The 14,132-nt window shown below is 40.8% G+C and overlaps 1 long non-coding RNA gene across 1 annotated transcript; it reads right to left on the minus strand.

The window, feature by feature from the left end:
* Positions 1-1,978: 1,978 nt before the first annotated feature.
* Positions 1,979-13,855, minus strand: LOC120638610. The gene is made up of 3 exons (XR_005660355.1): positions 13,776-13,855; positions 8,424-8,469; positions 1,979-2,026 (listed from the first exon to the last, which is right to left on the minus strand). It is a non-coding gene; the product is annotated as an uncharacterized LOC120638610 (long non-coding RNA).
* Between the last annotated feature and the right edge of the window lie 277 nt (positions 13,856-14,132).

Genomic DNA, 14,132 nt, shown 5'->3' on the forward strand with positions numbered 1-14,132 from the left:
ACTTCAAGACCAAGAACTTGTGCAAAGGATTTCATTTTGGTGTTAGTGGTCTGAGCAGCATCATAGTCATATTCTTATCCCTGCTGTTTGTGTTCCCACTGAGGTACGGAGTAAAACGAGCAAACATGCGGGCTCCGGGTGGCTGATAGGACAAGTGAAGGGTGGATTGGTCAGTGAATGCCTTTTCGAGGACAAAGCCTGCTTCGAAGGCTTTGAAGTTGGGGAGACAAGTGGTCTTAGTGGATCCGAGGGCACAGAGTTCCAAACCAGGTGGATGGTAGGAGCTGTCCATCATTATTCCACCCTTGTCATCTCTGCTGAGACACCCCCTTACCCTCTCACTCTTGGCAAAAATAGCCTGGAGATGTATTCATTCAATCATAAGATTGATTCATTCAATCATAAGAGCTTACTGAGTGCAGAGCACTGTACTGAGCGCTTGGGAAAATAGAATACAACAGTAAACAGTGACATTCCCTGCCCACAACGAGTTTAAGGAGGGGAGTGTTCGCAGAAGCAGGGGGCAGCCGCATGTATTCCGATTAGGGGAGAAGGAGCAGAAAGTTAATAAATTGAATAAATGGGAGTTTTAGGGGATTTCACCATCTTCAAACCACTAGGAACTTAATCTAGCCTCACCCATGCCAGACAAGTTTGCCCACTGGAATAACAAGTTATTGGAATAACCTGGAATAACAATATTTGGCACTGGGAGCCCTGACTGCTACTATTAAAGCATTTACATAGTGTGAGGGGAAATCATGACTAAGAACAAGTACGGTAATACAGTGCCCTCATTGAATAGAGACATCATTAAATCTAATTTCAAATAGGAGAAAGACAAGGTTCCAGTGAGTTGTTTCCCTGTAAATTCATTGTGAGTAGGGAATGTGTCTTTTATACTGTACTCTGCCAAGCACTTAGTACAATGCTCTGCACACAGTAATCTCCCAGTAAAGGCGAATGATTGAGAGATTGTTTTTCTGCAGCCTCACCATAAGCAATGGATTGGCAGTCATCTTTGCAGAGCCGCATAATTTTAAGACATTTCTTCTGACTTACATCTCCCATCCAACAATTTCTCTGTAATCCAGCAAGAAGTGAATGAGCCCCCTTCAGGAAAGGGAATTTGTCACCAGTAGGGAAAAATGCAGTTTTTATTTGTTAAGCTAACAAAGAAGGAGGAAAATAACAACCGAAGGGTTTTCCCTTCTCCAAGCCTCAAAAGTTCTTGATGAGAAAATGGGCAGCTAAGAGGCCCAAATGGAGACATCATACCCTAGTTTGGTCACCTGGTAACACATCATTTTCAAGGAAATGGCTTTATCGATTTTGATGTTTGACATAAAAAAAAGTCGAATTGACAATTAAAAAAAAAACCCCACCAAAATCAATAGGTATTTCTAATTGGTTAACTCTTGGCAAGTTGATGACACTTGGGCTTCTGGATATTTAACTATTAGTTGTAAGTAGTGGTTATATTTGCATATGCAAGAACTCCCTATAACAGGCATTTAAAAAATGCCTCACCTGCATTATTTTTCAACTGATAACTCTTCAAGTTTATGGAATGTTATTCTCATGTTTACCACTGCATCTGTAGTACTCAGTCTTCCATGTTTAATATGGACAGCAGAGAGGGGAAATGATTATATTCCCATCTACCTTTAGCAACTGGGTATAAATATAACACTTTTTCAAATCCTTTACAGAAAAAAATGCACCACACCCTGGGACCTCCTTTCAGAATTACAGAGCAAGAAAAGGAAGGCAGATCCCAAACCGAGGGTGAAGATCAAATGGAGATAGAGAAAGCAAAGCCAGCATGCAGGAAATGTGTGAAGTACATGTGGATAGTTTTGGGGTTTTTTTTGGGTAACCTAAACACAGCTGTATTTCCCCTACAATGCAGAGCAGAATATTTCCTGTAGGTTTGGTACAGAACCAGACTGATGTATTACTGTTTAAGAATACTTACAGGATGTGCTCATTGCTAATAGCCCCATAGATGACATAAACGTTGCTTCTGGCAAAAAAAAAAAAAAGAAATCACTAAACTACATTTTGTTTGAAGGAATGATCTCCAAAGCCACAGATGTAGAATAGAAGGGCTAGAATGTACTATGACTCAAGCAGAAACAGATTTCTGAGGATAGTTGGATTTTCCTCACTGAGAAGGCTTTTCAAAATGATAAAAATATTACAACAATAACAATACTAATGTGCCATGCATTGTACTAAGCAATGGGGAAGATATAATTAGGTCGGATTCAATCCCTGTCCCTCATGGGGCTCAAAGTTCTACATAGGAGTGAATAAGATTGACCTCCCAATTTCCAGATGAGGAAACTGAAGCACAGAAAAGTTAAGAAACTTGCCCAAGGTCACACAGCAGACAAATGGGGAGCTGGAATTAGAACCTAGGTCCTCTGACCCCCAGGGCCATGCTTTTTCCACTAAGCCGTGCTGCTATGATATATAATTTGCCCCAATCATTTGGAACCTGAATTTTTTTAAAAGAGACAGCCAATATGAGATAGTTGCTTTGCTCATCCATCTTCTGTACTCCAGACAGAGGTGAGAGGGAAAGGATAATTGCATTTCATTCCCAATTCATAATATTCCAAGAAGACTGGAGGAAATCATTTTATGTCTTTCTCTCAAACTCTCACATCTCACAAACCACCGTTTTATAAATGTAATTTTTTATCTTGAAATCTGTAAGAAAAGTATCATCAGAGCACACAGCAAGTTGGACAAGTTGACATTTTGCTAATTTTAGCTGCAAGTGGTGTGTTGTGGCACAAAACAAGACTTTTTCATGTTAGTTGAAGAGCTAATTAAAATGCAGGATCTACTAGAATAATTAGCTATAAATAACATTGTTTTCCCTCTGAACGTTCAAACAGGTGAAAAGAAGTATCACCCTTGTATGTTCCTCCTTTTAAATAGTGAAAGTCCTATCAAAGGAGCTGATAGGAATGAAGAAAAATTTCCATTAGGATTCCAAAAGGTAGATAAGATGTGATTGAATGGCTATGTATTTGTATTCTAATTTTAACTGGTGGCTGGAGCAGATGATAAGGATGAAATGGGAATGTTTCTTTTATTTTAATTGATTTTTTTATTTCAAAGAGCCATTTCATCGCTCACCAATTAGCAACCTATGACTAGTTCCTCATAGGGGAACAAGCACATCAGTTAAAGATAGCATCAATTATGTATCTGCTCTCCCTCTAGACTTTGAATCCTCTTTGGGACAGGGATCGTGTCTGACTTGATTATCTTATATCAGCCCCAGCACTTTGTATGGTGCTTTTGCACATAATATCTCTAGTAACAATGATGGTATTTGTTAAGCACTATGTGCAAAGCACTGTTCTAAGCTCTGGACACTGTTCTGATTCCTTAATCAAGAGCATTACTCTGCAGGGGGTGCCATCTGGGATAACCCTGGCAGGAAATTCGCTATTTCCTTCTTCCCCTGAGACTGGATACTAAATGCTGTTCCAGCATGGGGCATACCTCCGATGTTGGAAACCGATCCATTTTGGAATTGGAAGGTGATGATCCTGAAGTCCTTCTTCTATAAATATTCTATATGCATGTCCCATTTGGGAGCGTATCATTGGCAAATCAGTACTGAAATCACAACCCTACCATTATAATAATAATGATGATAGTAATGGTATTTGTTAAGCACTTACTATGTGCCAAGCACTGTTCTAAGGGTAGGGGGAGATACAAGGTAGTCAGGTTGTCCCACGCGGGGCTCACAGTCTTAATCTCCATTTTCCAGATGAGGTATAACTGAGGCACAGAGAAGTGAAGTGACTTGTCCAAAGTCACCCAGCTGACAAGTGGCTGGATTAGAACCCACGACCTCTGACTCCTAGGCCCATGCTCCTTCCGCCTCTGTCCCATGTGGTAAGTACTCTTGAAGTAAGTCCATCTGGAACAAGTAAACCTAATGTGGACCATTTCCCTTTAGGCTTCAAACTCCTTGTGGGAATGGAACGGGTCTTTCAACTCTGTTGTACTCTTCTTAGCACTTACTACAGTGTTCTACATACAATAAGTATCACTGATAGATTGACTGATTTGATTTTCTTTTTGGGTGAGTCCATGGTAGGGAGAGGTTACGATGATTCCCAAAACAATTCCAGACTCCAGGAATTATTCTGGAGCCTTGGACCCAATTCATGTTAATGCCCTTTCTGGAATCCCAAATAGGGTAATTGATTCATACCAGTGGTGCCTCTGAACTCTCCAAATTGCATGAACCCCACACAGGCCCAGGTCAGTAGTGTGTTCTATCTCTACTTGTTCCCTGTTCCAGTGAATCAGACAGGCCTGTTCAGTTCCGGAATGGGAAGTGTCAAGGCTGGGCACTTCTCTCCATAGCTGTACTGCTGGAGAATCGTTTCAAACACCCTGCAAGCATTTAATTCTAGCAACATTCCCTTGCAGGGTAATGTTAGTTAAATGAGAAAATCCACTGCCTAAATGACATAATTAGTGACTCCAAACCCAATATTTTTGTTTATTTTTTAAAATAGTATGTGTTAAGCGCTTACTAGGTGCCACACATTGTCCTAAGCACTGGGGTAGACAAAAGATCATCATGTTGGACACAGTCCATGTTCCAAGTGGGGCTCACAGCTTGAATCCCCTTTTTAACTGTGATACCTGAGGCAGAGAGAAGTTAAGTGAGTCTCCCAAGATCACACAGCAGACAAGTGGCAGAGTCAGGATTAGAACTCAGATCCTTTGACTGGTTATACTAGTGCCTAATCCATGCTGCTTCTTATTTGGCCATCATATACCAGGGAGACCTATTCTTATGCAGGGAGGGAAGTCTTAAATACATGCAAAGAGCTGGTTAATGTCTTTGGTCCAAATCTACACCGGGTCCCAAGTGGGGATTGGTCCATGCAGATCAAACTAAAATTTCTGGAGGCATAAATCACTAGGCATCCCAGAGCTTCCCTATGAGCCAGACCTTAGTACTCCAATACCCCAGTAACCAAGGCCAATCAATCATCAGAGTCCAGATGGGCTGGTAAAGGAGTAAAAGGGCAGCACAAAATTGTCTGGATCCTTTGGGTTATGACTGACAACTGACAATTGAGGGAACTCCCAAACCAGTTAGAAGGTAAGTAGGACATCATCTCCTTGGAAAAAATGGTCTGCTGTAATAATAACAATTAATAATGATAATTATGGTATTTATTAAGCACTTACTACATGCCAAGCACTGTCTTCTAAGCACTGGGATAGATACAGAGAAGTCAGGTTATCCCAAGTAGGGCTCACGCTCTTAATCCCCATTTTACAGATGAGGTAACTGAGGCACAGAGAAGTTGAACAGCTTGCCCAAGGTCACACAGCAGACAAGTGGCAGGGCCGGGATTAGAACCCACGTCCTCTGAATCCCAAGCCCGTGCTCTTGCCACTAAGCCACGCTGCTTAGTATAAACTCATCCTATGGCTTCTGAATCAGGCAATGCAGAATTGAGACAAATACTAAACAAAAATCTCAAATGATCAGCCAGCTATCACAGGGAACTTTTACAGTGAAGATTATGCAAAACCTTTTCAACCCAGAGAAGCAGAGTGGCCCAGTGTGGCCCAAAGGGCCACAGTGCCCAGAACATGGGCCTGGAGTCAAATGATCTAGGTTCTAACCCCAGCCCTGCCACTTGTCTAGTGTGGGGACCTTGAACAAATCACTTAACTTCTCTCAGCCTCAATTACCTCACCTGTAAAATGGAGATTAAATCCTTCTCCCTTTGGACTGTGTCCAACCTGATTATCTTGTATCTACCCCAGGATTTAGAACAGTGCTTGACACATAATAAACATTTAAATACCATTAAAACACCTCCACTATTTGGTAGGCCTGGTGTAGATAAGACTTGTAACAAGTGGTGTGTCCTAGTAGAAATAGTACATGCAGGTAGGGGTCAGAGGAGTTGGATTCTAATTCAGGCTGTGCCATTTACCTTTTGGGTAACTTTGGGCAATCACTTAACTTCTCAGTTTCCTCATCCACAAAAATGGGACTAAGGTAACTCCAGGCAACTGCTGGAGGTTCTTGAGGTGTGGGGAAACATGGATTTATCTAGGCAACAGAGTGAAGCCTGGACTGGAGAGAAAGAGACAGGAAAGACAGGAGGAAAGAGAGACTGATGCAGTAGTCAAGTCAATGGATGGAAAGGGAGGATTCTAGAGATGTGTAGGTAGAACTGACCGGACTTAATAACAGATGGAATATGCGAGTTGAATGACAGATGGGCCTTCTTTATGTCTGGCATATAGGAAGTAATGAAGTTTGATCTAAAATTGAACCCTGACTACTTGTGAAGGGCAAGCTGGTTTGAGAGGAGAGCAACTAAAAAATAATAATAATCCAGGCTTTTTGAGAATGTATTCTTAAAGCCTTTAGAATTTGTTCAAAAAACTATTATGCCAAATAAGGAAAGAAATGTGTTGTGTTTTCTTTCCATTCTTTGATTTTCTTCTTCTCATTTCTCTAGGAATCAAGAGACTCATTTTGAGCTGTGTAATTTTAAAAGGTTGTGCTATGTATGTTTAGCATTGCTGGTATTTCCTCTCAATGGGATGTTTGCAATAGCCGTGTAAGAATTAATTTGGAATAGTCCACTTGCAAAAGCAGCTAAGAATAGGGTCATATTTTAAATGCGGCTGGTTTTCACTAGGGTTTTTTGGAGTGATCCCCTGTAAATGTCGAGGGATCAGGGAACATTCTTTTAAACCCAGAGGTAGGGAACAAGGAAATAAATATGACTGCCCAGCCAAATCTCCTCAGCAACAGAAACCTGGTGACCTGAGACAGTGACAGAGATCATTCAGTGCTCCCACAAGATGCCAGGGTTTGTTTTATCTAGAAGCTGGGAATTCTGCCTCAACCGTAGGTAATTGATCTAATTCTGTGCTTCACTGTGTCAAGGGAAAGCTAATCCCTTGTGAAGTTGTTAGATCTACTGGGGAGGTCGCTATACATTTTCTCATTCTCTCTATATTGAAAGTGAGAAAAAGAAAATGTGGGGGAGATGGAGGAGGTAATGGATTATATCTGACTGGGAAGTTAAACTTTTGCTGATCAGACATCTAGTCCTGGGAATTAACTGGATTAACACTCTCAGGGCAAGGATCATATCTAGCAACTATATTGCACTGCATTCTCCCAAGGCCTTAGTAAAGTGCTCTGCATACAGCAAACACTTCATAAATACCATTATTGAATGAATTAAAGATTTAAGAATAAAATATAAATTTTGTCACTGAAGAGCTAGGTGCACTAATATTCAAATAATAAAATGACTAAAATCTGGAAGCTGTGAGTTTTCAGCTTAATTTAGCATTCAGAAAAGAAGCAATTTTCTTCTGAGTCCTAGATAAGAAATATAATAAATCTTACTCAGTACATCACTTCGGATTGAATTATGCTGAGGACAAGGAAGAGCTTTCTGGGTAGTTTATGTTGCTACCAAACACTGCTTTCACTTGCTTTAAATTGGAGTGCTTATTCCTGTTTAAAAATAAAACAAAAACCTTAAGAGTAGTTGTGGTTTCTGTCCAGTGAATAATTTTCCCAACTAGACTAGACTTTTCCCATGTGAAGCAGCTTGACATAATGGATAGAACATGGGCCTGGGAGTCAGAAGGTCATGGGTTCTAATCCCAGCTCCGTCGCTTGTCTGCTATGTGACGTTGGGCAAGTCACTTCACTTCTCTGGGCCTCAGTTACCTCATCTGAAAAATGGGGATTAAGACTGTGAGCCCAGGTGGGAAGGGATTGTGTCCAACCCAATTTGCTGGTACCCACCCCAGTGTTTAGTTCAGTGCCTGGCACATAGTAAGCTCTTAAATACCTTAATTATTATTAGACTCGTTTTCTACACACTACCTTACTGAGATATCACATTCCCTCCTTCCCTCACTTAAATAATCAGTGGTGTCAAAATAGATAATATCCTTCATCAATCAAGCAGCATGCCCTAGAGGAAAGAGGAAGGGCCTGCGAGTTAGAGGACCTGGATTCTAATCCTGTCTCCACCACTCGTCTACTGTGTGACCTTTGGAAAGTCACTTAGCTTCTCTGTGCCACATTTCCTTCAAAATGAGGGTTCAAAACCTATTTTCCCTCCTCCTTAGATTGTGAATCCCACACGGGCACAGATTTTCTTGAATCTACTCCAGAGTTTAATACACAGTGCTTGACACATAGTAAGTGTTTAACAGAAACCACAATTATTAAATAAATGGCTTTTGAGTGCTAACTGTATATAAAGCACTCTATTAAGCCCTTGGGAGACTACAATAAAACGAATTCCCTGACCTCAACCAGTTTTCAGTCTAGAGGGTGATAGGGTAACGTCACCACCTCACCCACTTACCTCTCCATTAGGAACACAGATCTTCCTCAGTTCCTCTCAGACATCTCTATGAAAAAAACAGAATAAAAGCCATGTCAGTAGTTACTGGTGAGTGACCATGCAGGTAGAGGGAAGTGGAGAGGAACAGAAGAAAATGGGGATTAAGACTGTGAGCCCCATGTGGGACAAGTATTGTATCCAACCTGATTAGCTCTGATTTACCCCAGCTCTTAGTACAGTACCTGGTACATAGTAGGTGCTTAACAAATACCATTACAAATAAATATCACTTACTGATCAAAGAAGGTTGGAGGCTACCTATATTCTTTCGATTTGGTCTCCATCTTAATGCCACATTGGAGCCAAAATATGCCTTGGAATTTGCCAAAAGGACACATTGGCTTTTTTGATTTGTTCAAGTCTGAACCTGCTGCCCAGACCTGTTTTACTCTGGAGGTGAAGAGAGAGATCTCCTCTAGACCGTAAGCTCCCACCCTAGACTGTAAGTTTCTTGTGAACAGGGAATGTGACCGCTCACTCTATTACATTGTACTCTTCACATGCTTAGTACAGAGGTCTGTTCACAGAAAGCACTCAATGAATACCACTGATTGACAGGAACCTCCAATTCTGACCCAGCTACCACATTATCATGGAGCATTTTTAGGATTTAGGTAATTATTTTAGGACAGCCAAAATTCTTTTAGATGCACCCAGAGCTCAGGTTTAGTCATGCCTCTCTTATGCTACAGAGCTGTAAAGGAGGTGTAGATGATGAATCTTTACAAAATATGAATCCAGTGAGATACTTTCAAACAGAACTAAGCTGGCCCAACCTTCCGACTTTTCTTGAGGACGGCCTGTCCTGATAGGATTGCGGGCCTTTCTGGACAACTCACCTTAACATTTCATTCCCTCTCCCCAAGAAGGGTCGTCCCTTTCGTCCCTTGGGAGTACACAGCTGTTCTTACCTCTGTCCATTCAATCAAGACAATAGTAGAAGATAATTAGTTGCTTGTCTAATTAATGCCAAAGTTTTTTCTCTGATGGCACTAGATGGCAGCATTGAAAACTCACAAAAAAATACTTCGTGCTTAACAAAGTACTTCAATTATGTATGGTACAGTTCGGTACTCAATCCCATGTTCAGTAATTAAATAAAAGGGATCTCTCATGAAAATGGGGTTCCAGGAGTTCCTTTTCCCTATCCTGTGGGAGATGGGGATTTTGGGGAGTCCAAGATGGACTCACACTCTACCACACTAAATTAGAGGGGGCCCAGAGCAGGCAGGCAGAGAGGTAAATCTGAGATTTCAAATTACACAAGTATTACAGGGTCTGAAATCAAGGATTTTTGTGTGAAATTTTAGACATGGAAAAAATAGCATTTCTTTTTCAGAGCCTAAAAAATTCAATCAAACCCTATTGTTGTTTGTTCTCCCGTGTTTAACATCCGACTCCCTCCAGCTGCTTCCTCAAGCTAGGCCCTGGAGGAATCGAATCCCTTTCCAGACCTAGATGATTATTTAAAACGATTAGCTTCTGCAAAGAGGTAATGGTGATGGCCATTCTTCCTCCCCAGTGATTAGGCAACCATGAAGAGGTAAGGGGCCTTCTGGTGGGGGAGAAACAGAAGACTTTTAGACTTCTCAAGTTAAAAGATGTTAACGACCTCAAGGATGCAAATGGAGGCACAGAAAGCTCAAGTTAATCGGGTCATTGTTACATACTAAGATTCATGGAAGAAGGTCCAGAGATAAGTGAAGTTGCAGACAATTAACCACTATAACTAGGGCAATCAACTAGTGGTGATCAAAAGCCTCAGATAAGAAGGAATGATTGTGCTATGTGGGTTTCTGGCCCACCAACCAACAGGCCTAAGGTAGGACCCATTAACACTCCATTTTTTTAATACTATTTAGGTGTTTACAATATACCAGTCACTGTACTAAATGCTGGGGAAGTTACAAGATAATTAGGTTTGATTGCGAAACTTTTTACATTTTAAGCTCCTCAGGGAAAGTCGTTCTTTTCTCTCAGTGCTGTTGAAGATGATCATGATGAGCAGTAAATGACTACTGCGCTTTCTGTAAATTGTGATGCTGAAATGTCCTTCTGGCTTTCCTCCTAAAGAAGGGCTTAAACTGTTAAAAATCCATTTGTACCTACACTACACGCTGCAGAAGCAGTGTGGCTTAATGGAAAGAGCATGGGCTTGGGAGTCAGAGGACGTGGGTTCTAATTCTGCCTCCGCCACTTGTCAGCTCTGTGATCTTGGGAAAGTCACTGCACTTTTCTGTGCCTCAGTGATTTCTTATTGCAAAATGGAGATTAAGACTGTGAGCCCCACGTGGGACAACTACAATTCCTTGTATCTACCCTACTGCTTAGAACAATGACTGGCACATAGTAAGAGCTTAACAAATACCATAATAATTATTATTATTATTACACATGAAAATTGCCTCCATCTTAGTCATACTATAAAAATAGCTGAAAGTGACATTTTCAATGTTGGAAGAGCCCGGTTTGGCAATTTCAGGCTACTATTGCAAGTGGACCTGAGGACAGGGGACTGAATCAATCATTCATTCAATCGTATTCATTCATTCAATCATATTTATTGAGTACTTACTATGTGCAGAGCACTGTACTAAGCGCTTGGATGTACAATTCGGCAAGAGATAAAGACAATCCCTAACCCAACGGCCTCACAGTCTAGAAGGGGGAAGACAGACAACAAAACATGTAGACAGACATTAATAGCATCAATATAAATTGAATTATAGATATATACACACTAATAAAATAGAATAATAAATATGCACATATATACGCAAGTACTGTGGGGAGGAGGTGAAGAAGGGGGAGGGGGAGTAAGGGAAAATAAAGGGGGGGGGCTCAGTCTGGGAAGGCCTCCTGGAGGAGGTGAGCTTTTGAAGTAGGGAAGCGTGCAAGTTTGGGTGTTTATTGAGTGCTTACTATGTGCTGAGCACCCTACTATGCACTTGGGAGAGTACAATATGCAGTACCTGATACTCGGAAACTGCATTTCCCAGAATCCAAGCCAAAAAGTGGGAGCAGCTTTTTTAAATTCAGGAAAGGAAAAAGCTGCTCAATGCCTTTCTGTTTTCCTGTTGTGGTTCTGCAGAGTGCTGTCCCCCTTGCTGATCTGTGAGTACACATGCTCAGAATTATTCCTGTATACCCAAGGACTTTTACTTGTACATTTGTAATGTATTCTCTCAAGCACTTAGTACAGTGCTATGCACATAGTAAGCACCTAATACCTTTGATAATATAATGGCTTGTGGAATTATTAATCTGTATGTCTTAGATTACATAGGCATTGGGTTCTGATTTAGCTTTTCCATTTGTCTTTCCCTCGATTTCTGGATCTATGTTCTGAGTGTTTGGAAGTGCCACAGAATTTTCTCAGGTTTCTTCTCACAAACACTGACAGCTACCACAAGATGCCAAATGCAGAGGAATTGTCACCGTGTGGCTTGGAATTATAGCCCAAACGTTTTAAATAATTTTGTTGATTGTAACATTTCTGTCCCATGAGCTTTGCCAAAATATGTTTTGGATGAAACAGAATAACAGAACTTGGAAACATATACCTCCCTGAATATAACGTGCTGTGGTGTTGGAAGAAACTGACATCAGATATGGGCTACCACAGTGTTAATTTTCACGAATGGAAGTTTCCCCATTAGAACTAAGTATCTGTAGTAGAGAAATCAATCTGTACTTATATGCAGGGACTCTATGAATACTGCCTAGTTTCTTCAGCAGGTATACATGGAATTTTGCTTTGGTCTTTAGGATAGGAGAATGGCTGATTCTTCCAATACAATTTTATTAAAGTCCTTATTTCCATGAGCATAAACTAGGGGACTGTGGGAGCATCTGGTTGGAACACTGTAAAGAAATGACTTGGGGCAGGGAGGAAGACTCCTAAAGATGGAAGACTTTCTACACTGTGAGCCTATTTCTAGACTGTGAGCCGGTTGTTGGATAGTGATTGTCTCTATTAGTTGCTGAATTGTACTTTCCAAGTGCTTAGTACAGTGTTTTGCACACAGTAAGCACTCAATAAATATGACAATGAATGAAAGAGACCTAGAGAGATTACCTGGGTCAGTTCCTTGCACCCAAGCTGAAGGATCACTGATCCATTAAGAGACAGATGGTTGTCTGTCTTATTTAAAGATTTCAAATGATGGGAGATACCACAGCCTCCTACAGTAGTTTATTTCAGTGGTATTATTAAGAGCTGTCTAGTTGTTTCCAATTCATAGCGACTTCATGGATATACTTTCTCCAGAACATCCTGCCCTCTGCCATAATCTGCAACCTTTCTAATGGTTCTTCCGTTATTGTTGTTGTGGTCACGATCCATCTAGCTGCTGGTTTGTCTCCTCCACGTTTTCCCTGGACTTTTCCTAGCATTAGTGTCTTCTCCAGAGAATTAGTCCTCCTGATTATGTGTCCAAAATATGCTAATCTAAGTCGAGTCATTTGGCTTTCCAAAAACCACTTTGGTTTAATTTGCTCCAAAATCCATTTATTTGTTTTTTGGTCAGTCCATGGTATTCGTACCACATTTCACAAGAATTGATGTTCTTTCTATCATGTTTTTCACTGTCCAGCATTCTTCTCCCTGATTTTCAAGAACGTCTTCCTTGTGTCCCACAAAACATCTTCTGCCAGAGTCTCCTTATTCTTTTCCCTCTTATCTGGTTATCTACAACCCCTAACATAATCCTTCTAATGAAGCACCCTGGAAATCCCAGCAGAATACATGACAATGGTGAAGAGTCTTTTAAAGAAACAACACAGGGCGGTTGCATTGAATTAATTGTTGGTAGGAGTTTCTACAGACTGATTTCTTTTAGAGTTCAGAGTGAAATTTTGAGTTCTCTCAAGGCAAGATTTGGGGTTGCTTTTCTGTTTACAGGGAAACTTGATCTGGAAGAGCTGACCACCCTAGAATCAATCACCAATCAAGGCACATAGGAACCTAAATATTCCTCCCAGGATCCCATTAAGAACACTACATAAATTCTCCTGGCCATAACTGAGTTACACCCGCAAACAGGGTTTAATTCTGAACATAAATAGAAAATTATGGGAGGATGTTTACAGATTAAATATCTACTGCTCCTGAAGGGTAGGATTTTTATGAGTGATTACCCTTGAGAATCAGTCTCAATCCACAGGCCATATGGAATAAGTCCTGTGCTGCTTGAGAAATTTCCAAACCCCAAATAAACCAAAACTACTAACTAATGAACTTATAGTACAGTTAACCCACACCAACCTTCCACTTTATCCCCAGTGTAGGTGGGAGACAAAAAAGTGACTTACCAACTGAGGTGAATTAAGTCTGGAGTTTTTCAAGACAGGAATAAGAGCCTCTTATTTCATTCTCAGTTCCGAGGTTAAAAAAAGTTAGGGTTTTTCCTTTTCTCCCTTCTCCATAGTTAGACCCCTCCCAGGACTTCTGATTCTATTTACCTAATAGCCATAGCCTTCCCAGATGATTACAAATACCTGGCAGAGTGGGAGAGGAAGATTGTACCAATCTGATGGCCACCTGTGCTTTGGCTAGCAGTGAGGCTCATCCATCTAATCTCTTTTCTCTTAAATGATGACTTTCAAATAGCTCTGAGGCTTTAAAAGCTCCTGCTATATATTTTTGATATGAAGGTGTGGAAAGTAGCA

Source organism: Ornithorhynchus anatinus, chromosome 9 (genome assembly GCF_004115215.2).
Source record: "Ornithorhynchus anatinus isolate Pmale09 chromosome 9, mOrnAna1.pri.v4, whole genome shotgun sequence".
Classification (NCBI taxonomy): Eukaryota; Metazoa; Chordata; class Mammalia; order Monotremata; family Ornithorhynchidae; genus Ornithorhynchus; species Ornithorhynchus anatinus.